The 15,951-nt window shown below is 41.0% G+C and overlaps 1 pseudogene; it reads left to right on the forward strand.

Moving 5' to 3' along the window:
- The window catches only part of LOC147678934 (glutathione synthetase-like), a 700,250-nt pseudogene that overhangs the window by 151,137 nt on the left and 533,162 nt on the right, over positions 1 to 15,951 (forward strand).

Below are 15,951 nucleotides of genomic sequence, written 5' to 3' on the forward strand. Positions count from 1 at the left end.
GGAATGTATTTTCGAGGAGCGGAGCAGATAACTTGAAGGCTGAATTGTCTTGGCAGGCAAGCAGGCCGAGCCGGGCACCGCTCGCCGCGCAGGGAGTAGGGTAAGGGTCATGGATGCAGGTCCAGGCTGCAGCTTTCCGAGGCAGAAGGCAGGAAGGCAGAAAGGGCTTGATGGCAGAAATCAGGGCCTAACTCAACAGAGCCAGGAAAACGTGAAAGTGCACCATGTAAAGAGGTTGGCACGGCATACTTAGGAACGGAATTATCGACCCATTCATGGTGGATCTGAAAGAGGACATGTTGACGTTGGACGCAAATGTATTTGCGTCTTCATAGCTGGTAATGGAGGGAAATTACATGTACTTGAAGCATGTACATGGAGCCGTTGGGGTCTACGTTAGGATTCACAATTGACCATAAAAATTCCATTTACCTCAGGAAACCCGACCAGATGCGTGGTAGCGCGGTCCCTTGGCATGGGTGAAAAAGTACTCTGGGGTCTTGTTCGTCTCCCTCAGCTTTCTTTTTCTCTGGTTCCTGGGTTACTCTCATCTAGGGCCGTGCAGGATAGGAAGAGACAGAAGATGCTGAAGATGCTGTCAGGGCACAAGTCTGATACCCGTGGGGACCTGGGATAGTGAGGGGGTCACAGCTACATGTGTACTTATTTGACCAAAAACGTCTGTACAGTTGGGGTGAGGAGAAACAAAGTGAGGAAAGATGTTTAGGAAATGCGGGGAAAAAAGGTAAGGGTAGGGGTATTTGCACAATTTACACAAGTTACAGGCAGGATGACCACGCGACTACGGAGGCAAGTCTCCCCATCTCCCGACTCACCCTGCAAGCTGCTGCCATACCTGCTTAAGCCACACTCCTCCCTCTGGAGTGTGGCGCAGCGCTTCGCAGAGACGATGGCCTCCTGGCTCCGAATTTACCTCCGCTGCCGTACTTCGTCATTCTCCCCTCTGATAACCGTCTTCTTATTCTCCTGTCCACACGCAACCTCCAAACGCCTCCTGGGTGTCATCACACGCCAACCTTGAGGCTTCCTGAATCTTAATTTTTCTTGTGGTCCTGGCGTCAGCAGGGGGCGTTGCTTTGTCATCTGTTTACCCCTAGTTAAAGGAACCTTCTTCCATTTCATCCTCTTGCGCGGTAAACAAAGGATGCCTGTCTGTGCTCCACTCATTCTGAGGTAATTGGAGAGAGGGAGGGGAGGCAGAATCAACAACCCACCAGACAATTGAGGGCGGCACCTCTTCCACCCGCCTAGTCAGCCATTTACAATTCCCTGGACTGGAAACAAGCATCCTAGGACCGGTGTCGGGCTATCAGCCCTCATCAGCCAGGATACCTACAGTCCTAAACAGGGAAGCCCATAAAGGTATTGATTAATCTAAGCAGCCTTTAGTTCGGAGGGGGGTTATGTTGGAAAATGGGTCTCACTGAAAAGTCACCCAAACATTTTCCCTTCCTCTTCCGCTTTTTCTGACATTGGTTTTGTTGGCTTTGGGATAGGAAGAAAGGGCCATAGTGCTCTTCACTATAAAGAACCTTCTTTAAAGTCACCCCCCACGTCAAAGGCACAACTGGGTATAAGTACTGGTTCTCTAACCCCACAAAATCAGACACCTTTGGACTCTGTCAGGAACAAAGACTGCTGTACCACTACAAGGATCATCACTCTGCTGGACTGCTGCTCTAGAAGAACTGCTTTTCTGCTGTGTTGCCCTGTTGCCTACTACCCTTTGACCCTGCTTAGGGAGAACTGGATCTCCAAAGGTTTGCTGTCTTGCCTCCTGTTTCTGAGACTCAGTGATATCAAAGTTTCACCACCTGCTCCTGTACATAGTTTCTTGGAAGTGGATCCTGGTGCATGCTCCAGTCGAACTCACGCATCTCCTATATGATAGAAGCAGAACTGACACATCGTCACTGTTGCTGGAAAAGAATTGGTGCTTCACACTTAGAACTACGATTCAGAAAAGGGGGTGGTGATGAACAGAGTGTCTGAATTAAGCAGACCACTCTTACCCAGTCCAAAGATCAGGGCTTGATCCATCACCGTTATTTATCTCACTGCACCATCCCAGTTCAGAACCTGTCTATATGCAAATCAGTCTGTCCCTGGCCCAGTGCATCATGGGAACAGGGCAGACTAAACTACCAAGCCAATTCTTCACCAGAAAGGAGACAAGCTACCGGGGACCGGTTTCTGGCATTTCAGCCGTCGTCGGCCTGGCTTGCTTGAATCCTGATGGTGCAGTGAGAAAGGGACTCATGTCTGAGTATACCCTGCCACACCTATAGTGGCCAAAAACGATTCCTTTTCTGGATCGTTTTGTCCACCATAAGTGTGGAAGGGTGTACTCAGATGTGAGTCCCTTGCTCACTGCCCCATCAGGATTCAAGCAAGCCAGGCCGAAGACGGCTGAAATGCCAGAAACCGGTCCCCGGAAGCTTGTTTCCTTCCCAGTATAAGAATTGGCTTGGTAGTTTGGTCTGCCTTGTTCCCGTGATGCACTGGGCCAGGGACAGACTAATTTGCATGTAGCCAGGTTCTGAGCTGGGAGGGTGCAGTGAGCTAAACAACAGTGATGGATCAGGCCCTGATCTTTGGACTGGGTAGGAGTGTTCTGCTTAATTCAGATACTCTGTCCATCACCACCCCCCCTTTTCTGAATCACACTTAGAACTACAGCATTGCAGTCGGAACTACCGCTCTGGAACCAAGCCATCACTGCCACTGCATGGAGAAGATCAACGCATCAATCCGTCAGCATGAATTGACGCATCACCTTTGGAATCGTCATACTTGGAACCTGTACTTAGCTCAACGGAACTGATGCATCACCTCAAGCATGTAGAGAAATCCATTGTGACAGCCTGACTGTGTGGGGATAATTAAAGCATCTCATGATGTGATAAGAATTAAGGTTGTTTTTCTCAGTGGGGCCTTTTTAGGTCCTATAGGTGCTATATCACAAACATCCGAAACTCTTGACTTTGTCCCGGTCCTGCGGAACAAATTAATTCTTCAAGACCTATTTACTTCTAAGCTCCATATTTACATTAAATCTTTACAAATTTATATCTCAACTTTGTTAGATTTTTTTCATTTGGTCTTGTTTTATTTATACAATTGTTCTCTATTTTTCTAAAATGGTGTGGAGTTGTTTCTGGTGTTTTCATTTTGTTACTGTTTGAAGTGTTTTATAACTACTTTACACATTGCTCTTACATAAATCCAGATGTTCTTTGAAAAGCCACGTTATGGTGAGCACAGGTTAAGTTAAAGTGTGTTACCTACTTAACCGGACTAAGTTGTCATTCCTGCTTTGACAGGGTGCATAAATATGCCAGCCAGAAACCCAGCTCCTAACAGTAGAGTAGTTAATGTGTATAACATCTCTGGAGGAGTGGAGTCATTGTCTTTAGTGTATCTGTCAGTAGTTCTTGAATAGATGTGCTTCAGTGGAAACCAATTGCTGCCATATATCGTGCAAGAGTTTCTAGCAAGGACATTTGTGTATCAGATTTGTTTGATTGACATTCCAAAGCCTTGGCATGTAGCGTAGAATAAGATACCTTCATGTCTCCTGCACAATTTTTTTCAGTCTTGAGTCATCTTGAGTGGTGAGGCAGCAGTGGGGGCCTTTAGAGAGTTGGTGCTGCCAGCACTTGATTTTGCTGTCATTTTCACCACAGCTGAGAAGTGTACTACATAGAGGTGCTTTGTTGGATTTCTGCATGTCAAGAGCATTGTGAGTTTTTTTAACTTAGCTGGTGTTTGATTTTTCTTTGCATTCCTAAGCTGAGAGATTTTTTTTACAAGTGTGCACTTCTCCGTAGTTCAGCATAGGTAGTGTGGATTAAATCAGTAAAGATGATCATACTTGCTTTTTTGACCTCATTGGGACTGCGCAGCACCAGTCATGATATGGAGGTTTGTAACAGGACTTTAGGTCTCTCTTTGGTAGTGATGTTCTTGCACCTATTGAGGTAGAAAAGTTGACTTTTATTGAAAGTTATCATTTATGTAACCTGATCTGTGCTGACCCATCCTTTAACTTTTGCTCAGAGGAGACTCAATATTATGAATTTAGGGGGATAGTTGTAAGATGATGGTATTGTTTGGTGGTTTCTAATCCTGTGTTATGATTTGATAATATGTTGATAGATTAGCTCACCCATTGCAATTACCATCGTTTTTTTATGGGTAACTTCTCTTTGTAAAGATGTTTTTCTGGGGATGTCAGACATGTTTGTCTTTTTCCTTGAACCTCTAGTGATGCTGACAAAGGTTCTATTGATTTACTGCATATTCTGGACAGAGTTTGCTCATGCTGCCTCTTCTTTAAATGATTTTTGAGCTTTTTGCTCATGACTTGTCATGATTTCTAATTACTCATCTAGAGCCTGTTTTGGTCATGGCTAATTCATATTACTTGCTAATTGAAATGCCTGTTTTGAATCTTATCTTTAGGAACACGTTTCCTCTTCTATTCTTGTGGACTACACTGTCCCTGACCATGCATTAGTCAGTTTATTTCTAACTTGTCAGACTATCAGAGATAGTGCTAGCAAATCATTTACAACAAAGATGTCAGATAAGTATATTTTTAAGGTTAACCACAATAATTCAAACACCATTATGTTATGATAAAGCATATATGACATAACCAGTTGAACATGTGCTTTCCAACCACAACAGTAGTTTATATAACAATAATAATTAATAATGGGGGGGATGTGGTCTAACAGCTAGAGCGTTCGACCTCGAATCTTTGGAACCAGGTTCGATTCTAAGAATCGACGCTCAACGTCCTGTGATTCTGGGCAAATCACTTAATCATCCCTTGCCTAACAAAAAAAGAATGTGTCCGTCTATAACACAACTGGTGCTCACGTAAAGTACTCCATTACCTTTGGGTCTAGTTCATACTATATAAAACTCCACACAAATATTCAACTTTTTAATGTATTTACTCCACAACATTGACTACCATAATATTGTCTTGGTGAGTAGATTTGAATATAGAATATTAAATCTGTACTTCCAAATGTATGCTTATTTTTATATGTTGCAGTCGAAAACATGTAAACAATGTATGCTTAAATCAATATTATTGACCTACAGAATAAGACATTCAATTATCACAAGTTGTGATGGTTGGCTGTTTCAATATAAATGTCAATGATATTGACATAAGCACACATTGTATAATTGAGCCATTTGTCTCAAGTCCTCTTTGCATTTCTTAGTTCAACTCTTTTATCTAAACTTGTTGATTAGAGTCCATATAGAAACCTATATCCTCCTCCTGTACATGAGTTTCATTTTTTATCTGCGTCCAAAAGTCTTGTAGTTCAATATAATAATGTCAGTGTTCAAGTTCAATGAATGGCTATTTGCAGTGTAAGAAGAGAGTGTAAGTTATTTTCTTTCTCTATAGACAAAATATTTCTCAGAATCACTGTTTACTATGGTTGGATCTTCTGTGCTCCAGCAGCGATAACTAATACAATGGGATGATCCAGTGATAATGCTTTTTGCCAGAAATATGGCTGTTTTTGCACCGCAGACTGATACATGCTGCATTTAAGAATGTTATTAATGTTCTGCAGGGCTCATGTCATGGTCCTGGTTGAAGACAAGATAATGAATATTTTTGACCAGCGATGCACTGAAAATGAGCTCTGGAAAAGGTATTATATGTTCTGTAAAGGTGTTGGTTAATTCTCTGTTAAGCATTAATAATAATGGAAAATGTTTAGTGTGTTATCGGGCCTAGACACAAATGGGATTTCGAATATCTAAAATAGTACTCTTCTAATTCTCTTACAGGCCTTTGTGAATTTGTCACAAAACATCTAAAAAGGAAATTTTAAATAAGGGGTTATTAATTTTGTTGGTGTGAGTCCATGTCAAGGAATAATATCAAAGACTTGTCAGGCTAAAATACTGTTTCATTGATTTAAACCTGAGTTCAACCCCCTGGTAGCTGTAGCACTGAGAAGACAGTCTTAACATAGGAAAAATATGTACAGTATTTAGCTGTAACATATCAGATGAAAAGTAAAAACACAAAACAATCAAAATAGAAGATTTAAGGAGTAAAATGACAACAAACTGACATGAATCTAACAAGGGTAATCAGTCACATTAATTATTAGAGATGTAAGGCAAAAACACCAAGAAAAAGGGAAGGGCCAATCAGTAGTGACTACTCATGGTGAAACAGGGTCTAGACAAGATTTCAGGATAAAAGTGATACAGCACAGGTCAGATACATCAAGCAGGCTCATCCCAGTCAAATATGTTTACCTTCTGACTTAGTATGTAAAATGGTGATTGCCATTTCCCATTGGGGTAAGTCTGTACGCTCAATCTGCCAAAAATCCTCTCAAAGATGGATAGCCCCTATACGTGGCCTCATAAAAGCCATAGGGTTTGGAAGGAAAAGTTCAGAGGGAGATAAATAACAATTTCATGGCTTACAAGTCATTTTTTATGTGAATACTTTTAGCTCCTTCTCCCTGCCAAGATTTGTACCCTCGGACTTCATTTTTTATGAACTCTTAAACCTAAGAGCAGTGCCAACCTGAAACTGTGTCTGATGAAGTTGTATTTAAATTGTTCATCTTTGCAGCAAGGTCCCACTAAGACTTCAGAGGTTCTGGAAATCCCAACATTACTTGGTGTCCTCATTTCTCCGATTTTCTGGAGCACCTCTTCCTGGTCACTTCCATGGCTCTCAAAACATCAGAGGCTGCACTTATTGGTCAGGACTTATTCCAAAGAGACCTCTAGCAGGTTCTAGTCTAGTTTTATTTTCTACTGGTCATTATGGTCTTTTGCAGCTTGTTGTGTCCCACACAGGAGGTCACCCATCTGACCCATGGAGCCTAAGACCGTTGGATTCCACTTCTTTTACCTGGGTTCAAGTGGGAATAGGTCGAGCTCTTCCGGTTTACACGAAGGTCTCAAAGAGCAGGGCCAGTCCTATTCTGCTCTTCAGTAGGTCAAGAAAGTGTTCTAATGACCTCTGCCTGATGTGCAAGTTTTATAGGTCCCGCAGCCAGTGGCTAGGGTTGATTCCTGGACACTCCTCACCCATTGACAAAACATTTCCAGGGCCTCCCTTCCATCATATTTACCTTACTGCAAATAACTAGGCCTGGGCAGTAAACCCAGCTCCAGGGGTGGAGTCCACCAAGTTTTGCCAGATGGAGCGTGGAGTTCAGCAAAAACTCAGTGTATGCTACGTAGTGGAGTTTAATGGCACTTGCTGCTCACCTCTAGCCATTATGATCTCTGTGTGCATTCTAGCTCAATGGAAACATGGCTATGAACTACTGGAATTGGCCTGAACTGGCATGTTGGGCCAAACTGGTGGCTGCCAATATTTTGTATTTTTTTAAAACTTTTTTTATTCCATGGATAATTTGGAGACCATCTGAGGAGAGGAAGGATGTGCATCTAGAGCCAGCAGTCTCCGCATGATGTAGTTCACCTGTCTGTCAGGCAATGAAGGGTGCCCGTTGGCTCTGCAGACACCTAGAGGCCATAAACGATGTGGAGCCTGGAGTGCCCAAGTATAGCAGGTGAGGCTCCCTGGCCCCCCACACAATTTCTCATGACCTTGCTAGGTGTGACAGTTTTCTTCCCTGGTAAATCATGCCTGTCTGCACAGGGGCATGCAGATTGTGTTAATGAGGTGATGTTTGGTTCATGCACGTGAAGTGTTATTTGTTTCACACACAATGGGTCCAATGTTTGGCTCATGAATACTCTTCTCTGACTTCACAAGGTGGTATTTGGTTAATAAAAACTGGCTACATGAGATTTATTTATTTATATAATTTATAGAGAGCATGAATCACCCCAACTGGGGTATCTCTGTGCTGTGACAGCCCTTAGCAACTAAAACAGAAAAAATCAAAACAGTGAGGTTTTCCAAAGGATAAGGTAGTTGGTGCAGGGACATAGGTGCATGGGCAGCTGTTTCCAAAAGGATGGGTCCAGATAGGAGAAGGATTTCCCCTCCAACCAAGTCTGTTTTATGCGAGGTGTTAAAAGGAGATCTTTGGACCACTCCCTGGAGGGAGTGTATCTGACCAGCTTGTCTGTCATATACCTTGGACCCATATTGTTTAGGGCTTTGTAGACCATAAAGCAAATTTTGTATTTAATCCTTTTGCTAATGGGTAGCCAATGCAGCTTACGGAGTAGGGGAAGTGAAGCTTTTCTGGTCAGGGGAATTGGTCACTAATCGAGCTGTGGTTGTAGTGTATGGTTGTTGTTGAAATGACGCGCGTGAACGCACGCGCGTCATTCACAACAATAACATCGCGTTATGGTTTGAATGTGGTTACTGTCGCGTGTTGTGTTCGCGTGAGGTGTGTATGTGGATTTGTGCCGCGTGTCTGTATGTTGTCTTTTGAATGTTGTGGCGTGCATGCAAGTCTGAGTCGCGTGTGTGTGTTGTTGCTTGAATGGAGACGCTTGTCTTAAATAGTATTGCCGTGCGGTTAAACCGGCATTCAAATTGTAACCTGTTGCTTACGGCTGCTTATTAAAGGATCTCCTTACCGGATTACTGGAATTGCCTTCTGAAGTGTTTCTTTCCATTTTATTACACTGGCGACGATCGGGAACACGTTTCCATGCGTGCAACGAATATATTTTTCAGGAGTTTTCTCATTTTTTTAACAAATCGTTTTCATTGGATGTTTCACTTGGGAAGTTTTACATTGGCACTTTCTATTGGATGTTTCCCAACGTTTTTCATTGGACTATACCAAAAGGATTTATAACAGCCTTTTTCATTGCTTATTTTTGCCACCATCATTTTTTTTTTTTTTTAAAAAGGGAACAATTTATTTACTCAGCTTATTGTGGATTACGAACAACTAGAATATATCTTCCTTGAGGAGTATTTACAAGAAAGAAATCAACAGTAAGTGACATCTGTGATTCGCACACACTGTTGTGAGTCACAAACATTTCTATTGTTAAATAATTATTCTCTTCATTGTTTAAACCTTTTGCCTTTCATTAACTATGATCGGGATCCAACCTCCTCCTTCATTCTTAGCCAGTAAGGGTGACCCCCCTATTGAGTGGGATATTTGGGAACCTATGTTTTTGGCATATGTTGATGTTTTAGAGGAAGAAGATTGTGGAGCAGAAAGAAAACTGGCTCTATTAAAGCACTGTCTTGGTGGAATAGCACTCAAAGAATTCAAAGGTCTACCTCCTTTAAGTGACACTTCTAATTTGGATGTATATCAGATTGCTACCAGGCAATTAGCTATTAGATATGGAAAAAAGATTAATATGGTTATGGAAAGATTTAAATTTTACTCAAGAAAACAACAAGCAGATGAGTCTATTGATAACTATGTATCTTCATTGAGAGCATTAGCAGTTACATGTGACTTTGAACACATTAATTATGATCAAGTCTTAAGAGATCAGATCCTTATGTGTACTAATAATAAAAAGATACAACAAAGACTATGGACCACTTCTGATATGACCTTAAATGCAGCAATTGAAATTGCAAAGTCAATAGAACATTCGGAAAAATTTGTAGATGAAATACGTTCGCAAAACAACAGTAAATCTGATATTCTAATTATAAATAAGGAAAATGAGAAATTTAAAGATTCAGGAAAATATGGGAAATATGTTAATACAAGGAATGATAACCAGTATAAAAATGAATACAGGAATAGATGGCAAAAACCTGATCAGAGAACAAATATGTGGCAAAGATCTGATCAAAAGATGAATACGTGGCAAAGAGCTGATTCAAGAACTTACAATATGTACTGTTTTAGATGTGGTAGTAGTTATCACCTAGGAAATTCAAAGTTGTGTCCAGCTCTGGACAAAGTTTGTTCAAGATGTGAAAAAAAAGGGCATTTTTCAAAAGTTTGCAGATCAGCACCAAGGAAAGTCAGTTTAGTTCAAGATCAAGAACATGAAAGTTCAAGTGATTGTGTTTTGATGTGAATACCATAATGTGCATAACTAAGGAACCAAAAGTAAGGAAATTTCCTTCATGTTATATCACTGTTAATGGAGTCTCTACCAAAGTATTTGTTGACTCTTGCTCATGGTACACAATCCTGCCTAACATCTTGTTTAAATCTAACTGGCCTAATGTTAAACTGATACTACCAGATATCACGCCAAGTGGATATACAGGGCATAAATTGCAACTCATTGGATACTTTATTGCTGAACTCAAATTTAAAAACTACTCCACACATGGGAAGGTGTATATTACAGAATCTGGTGATTCATTATTAGATTGGCCACATGCAGAACAATTGGGAATGAAACTCGACCCTAATGCTGATCCTCCTGTTTATTCTATTGATTCTGGACCAGGCAAATCTGTACAAAGTAAAACTGGAGAAGATTTGATTTCTAAAATTAAAGAAGAATTTCCAAAATTATTCTGTGATGTTCTAGGGAAATATAAAGTATTTGAACATCGGATAAAAGTACATGCAAATGCTTTACCTGTCCGTCATAAAGTGAGGAATGTGCCTCTTTCTTACAGAGAAAAATTAAAAGAAATTCTAAATGACATGTGTCAAAACAAAATTATAGAACCCATTGAATCATCTCCATGGGTTTCTCCCATTGTAATTTCGATCAAATCTGGGGGAGATCTTCGTGTATGCATAGATTTACGCAGTTTGAACAATGCAATTTGTGTGGACTCACATCCTTTACCCAATCTACACGAAATGGTTTCCACTTTAGATAATGCTAAAGTATTCTCATGTCTAAATCTAGCAAGTGCGTATCATCAAGTGGTCCTGCATGAGGATTCAAAAGACTTGACTGCTTTTATTACACCAGAAGGGTTATATAGGTTTTGCAGGATGCCCTTTGGGTTAGCAAGTGCAGCTGCAGTTTTTCAGAGGCTGATGAAAGAGACATTAAGCGGATTATCTGGGGCAATTGGTTTCCAAGATGACATTTTGGTCTTTGGGAAAGACATAATTGAACATGACAAGCACTTATTCAAAGTATTGAACGCCTTATCGGAGAAAGGTTTAACTCTACGTGCGTCCAAGTGCAAATTCAGGAGAGAAGAAGTAGAATATCTTGGACACTGCATTAGTGCTAATGGCATTAGACCTAAAAACTCACATTTGGAAAACATTAGCAAGGCTCCTGTCCCTCAGAACAAGGAACAGTTGGTTGCATTTTTAGTTCTTGTTGAATTCTATGCAAAATTTATCCAGAACTATGCAAGTGTGATTGAACCTTTCAGGATGCTCTTGAAGAAGAATGCAAAATTTGAATGGACAGAAACTATGACTGAAAGTTTCAATGCTGTGAAGTCAATGATCACTAAGGCACCCTGTCTTAAACCATTCGTAATTGGCAAGAAATGTATTGTGACAGTAGACGCAAGTAGTTGTGGGTTGGGTGCGGTACTGATTCAAGAGGAATGGGGTAAAGAATGGATCGTATCATATGCCTCAAGAACGTTGAGAGAGTCTGAACGTCATTATTCAGTGATTGAAAGAGAACTTTTGGCATGTGTTTGGGGTGCAGAACATTTCCGACCTTTTTTATGGGGAACGAAATTCACCATTAAAACCGATCACAAGCCCTTGGTACATATATTATCACCAGGTGGAGGACGTACTCTTTCTTCAAGGTTAGCTAGATTATCATCTAGGTTACAAAATTTTCAGTATTCCTTGGAATACATTCCTGGGAAATCGAATGTTCATGCTGACTGCATGTCAAGGCTTCCATTGGCATGCAGAGATTCTGATGTGGTTGACAAAGATGAATGTGAAGTGGCACATGTGTATAATGATGTTAATTTAGTGTTTGGAGAAAGTTCAATAGTAGAAGAAGAGACATGGAATGAAGAAATGAACAAAGACCTAAAACTCAAAGAAGTTAAGGAATATGTGTTGGAAGGCTGGCCTGAAGGAAGGAACTTTACAGGTGGTTTAATGTGTTATCACAAGATTAAGGATGAACTGGCTATAGAAAATGGGATTCTTTTAAGGAATGATAAATTTATTCCACCCTTTGGTCTTAGGAAAAGGTTTCTAGATTTGGCTCATGTGGAGCATTTTGGAATATCAGTCACTAGAAGACGTTTAAAGAATAATTTCTGGTGGCCTGGTATTGATTATTTTGTTGAGCAACAAGTAGAATTGTGTGAATTATGTGCTAAGAGCGATAAAACAGCTAAGGCTTTACCCAGTGTACCACAACCTGTTGGATTACCTGCATCACCATGGAATAAGATTGGCATTGATATTATTGGACCATTCAGTGTTTTACCACAACAACATTCTTTTGGTATAGTACTTATAGATTATTTTTCAAAATGGCCAGAGATAAAGACAGTCAAGGAAGTTACTAGTGATGCTATTATACAGTTTATGGATGAAGTTTTCTGCAGAGAAGTTATTCCTCAAGAGGTAGTGACAGATAATGGTCCACAGTTTGTTAGTAAGCAAATGGAAAAGTACTTTAGTAGATGTGGCTATCTTCACAGAAGAATAGCAGTATTCCATCCTGAAGCCAATGGTCAAATAGAAAGATTCAATAGAGTTGTCAAGGAGGCTATCCAATTAGCTGTCAAAGGCGGATTGTGCTGGAACAAGGCTTTACAGTCCATGTTATTATCTTATAGGACGGCTCCCAATGCCATTACTCTGCTATCTCCTTTTGAGATGTTGAGAGGGCGTAAACCCAGTACTAATTTGGTTCCTTGGTGGTTAAAGAATAAGGATAGTAATCGCGTTGATTTCGCAGAAGTGGATTTTGAAGAAATTCGCAAGAAAGTCGATATTTATAAGGAAAAGATGAAGAAAGATCTGTCGAGAGTGGGAACAAGGAGTTGTGTGCCTGTTCATGTTGGTGATTTTGTGAGATTGAAAAAAGGCAGTTATGTACACAAAGGACTAGCGAAGTGGTCTGATCCTGTTAAAGTTGTTGAAGTATTTAAGAATGCTGTAAGGGTAATTGATGGAAGTGTTTGGCATTTTAGCAGAGTTTCAAAATATAATATTAGCAAAGAATTCTCTGAAGGTGCTTCATCCAATGTTGTTTTGAATGAGGATGATTCATTCAATGTATTTTTGGATTTTGACGCTAATGATTCAAAGTCACCTGAACTACCTACTGTTTCCACTAATTGTGATTCCAATACACAAGAGTTGTTGAGGAGCTCAAGATGTCGCAGAATTCCATCAAGATTCAATGACTTTGTTCTTTCTTAAAAAAAAAAGAGGGAGGTGTGTAGTGTATGGTTGTTGTTGAAATGACGCGCGTGAACGCACGCGCGTCATTCACAACAATAACATCGCGTTATGGTTTGAATGTGGTTACTGTTGCGTGTTGTGTTCGCGTGAGGTGTGTATGTGGATTTGTGCCGCGTGTCTGTATGTTGTCTTTTGAATGTTGTGGCGTGCATGCAAGTCTGAGTCGCGTGTGTGTGTTGTTGCTTGAATGGAGACGCTTGTCTTAAATAGTATTGCCGTGCGGTTAAACCGGCATTCAAATTGTAACCTGTTGCTTACGGCTGCTTATTAAAGAATCTCCTTACCGGATTACTGGAATTGCCTTCTGAAGTGTTTCTTTCCATTTTATTACAGTGGTGTTCTGGACAACTTGCAGTCTGTTTAAGGAACATTCCTTGGCTGAGATCAACAGAGCATTGCAGTAGTCCGGCTTAAGACCAATGCTGGTATCAGGGTTTTCTATGTGGATAACATGAGTAGTGGGAAAACTTTGAGAAGAAGGCTTAGTGTATGGAAACTGAAGCATGTGATAAAGCACAACACTTACTCATGAGACCTGAAGAAAAGCTGGTGGATGGATGAGGCAGGTGGATGGATGAGGCACCATGAAGGTGCATGCAAAGTTGAAGACGGCTGATGCTGAAGCTAATTAGTGGCTGATCAAGACTCAGCTTCCTGGAGGAAGAAGGAAACTGATCAGGGCAAGCGAATAATTAAGCACATTGAAGCATACTTATTGGAAGGGAGAAAGTCAAAGTCAGTAAAAGTCAGAAGGTCTTGCTAAGCGCAGCATGTCACCGTTTGGTCTCAGGGTACTTCCAGAACAAGATCGACTCACCAGATTCTTAAATCGCATTAGTTTGGCAACATCCACATTTTTAGTTCCTTACAAAAACACAAATGATCTGGAATGGAGGAAATGTGTGGGGGAAGCTTATTCCAGAAATCGGGGCGAGATAGGAAAAAGATCGACCGCCATATTTCATGGTGCGTGTCCATAACAGGGTTAAAATAAATTTAGAGCTGGATCTCAAAGTTCTATTAGGCTCGAATATCCACAGTTTTTTACCTAGGTACCCTGGGCCTGTGTGATAGATACTTTCATGTGTGAGGCAAAGAATCTTTATATTGGCCTCTCAGCCTGATTGGGAGCCAATGAAGAGTTTTCAGTTGGGCACAGGATGATGTTCTTAAGGATAAGTCCAGAATAAGTCTGGAAGCAGTGTTTTGAAGGGTCTGTAGTTCAGCATAGAGGTCATTATTGATGGAAGCCAATAGGGCATTGCCCTAGTCTACTCGACTCATAATTAGGCCCATAACAAGTGGCTTACGAGTTTCAATTGGTAGCCATTTGAAAATCTTCCGCAATGTGCGTGGAATGCCATAGCAGGTACCCACTACACGGTTAACATGAGCTTTCATTGAAAGTTTATTGTCGATAGTGATACCCAAATTTCATATAGTTGGGCTTGGATATGGACAGGGGCCCGGTGACTGGGGCCACCAGTCACTAGACCAATGATCTTCAGCCCTGCCAAACAGAATGATCTCCATTTTGCTAATGTTCAATTGCAATTAATTATGACCCATTCAGTTGTCGATGTGGATCATACATTTCATGAATCGGATAATGTATCCGAGGGGTCAGGGCTGAAGGTAACCAGCAATTGGGTATCATCAGCCTATGATACCATTTCAAAGCTGTAGGATCTAATTATCTTGGCGAAGGGAGTTGCATAAAGATTGAAAAGCATAGGGCTCAACATAGATCCCTACGGTACTCCAAAGCATATTAATCTACTGCATGCCGCCATAGGACTGAGGTGCACAGTAGTAGAACAATCTTTTAAATATTGTTAAACTAATCCAAGGCGTTTCCCTGGACACCCATCTCCCAGAGCCGGTGTAACAAAATGTCATGAGAGATGGTGTCAAAAGCGGCCAATAGTTCAAACAGCACAAGAATAGCTGATTCCTTATTATATAGGGTGAGCCTGATATTGTCTATCATTTCGATTAACGCCAATTCAGTGCTGTATGCCCCGTGGAACCCTGATTGAGAAGGGTCAAGGTGAATCTGCCCTTCTAGATGGCTTCTAGAGGGCTTCAAAAGCTTTCCCAAAATAGGGCAGCAGCGAGATGGGGTGGTAGTTGACTAGTTCACTTGCATCTAGTGTAGGCTTCTTCAGAATGGGCCTAATTTACGCTTTCTTCCAGCTGCCCGGCATGGCATCTTGGTCCAGAGAAAGATTGAAAATCTCTGTTAGCCTTGGTATTTAGAGAGGGTGCCAATTTCTTAATCATCCATGAGGGAAAGGGACTGTTGGAGATCCCAATTTAATTTTAACAATAACCTCCATTACCTGATCCCTAGTTACTGGTTGAAATTTAGATAGCATGTCAGTTGGAGGGTGACTACTGTTAGTTGCCTGCAGGTCGATCCTGTTCTCATGCGGGAAAGATCTGTAAATGACCTTTATTTTCTCATGGAAGAAAAAGGATAGTTTATTGACCCAATCCTGAGAGGGAGCCACAAAAGATTGAATAGCTGTGGGGTGTTGAATTCTTTCATGATTTTATATAGTTGTTTACTTGAGTTGGCTGCATTATTGATCCTCCCTGCTAGGTACATCTTTTTTGCCTTTTT

This window comes from Lissotriton vulgaris, chromosome 11, assembly GCF_964263255.1.
Source record: "Lissotriton vulgaris chromosome 11, aLisVul1.2, whole genome shotgun sequence".
Lineage (NCBI taxonomy): Eukaryota > Metazoa > Chordata > Amphibia > Caudata > Salamandridae > Lissotriton > Lissotriton vulgaris.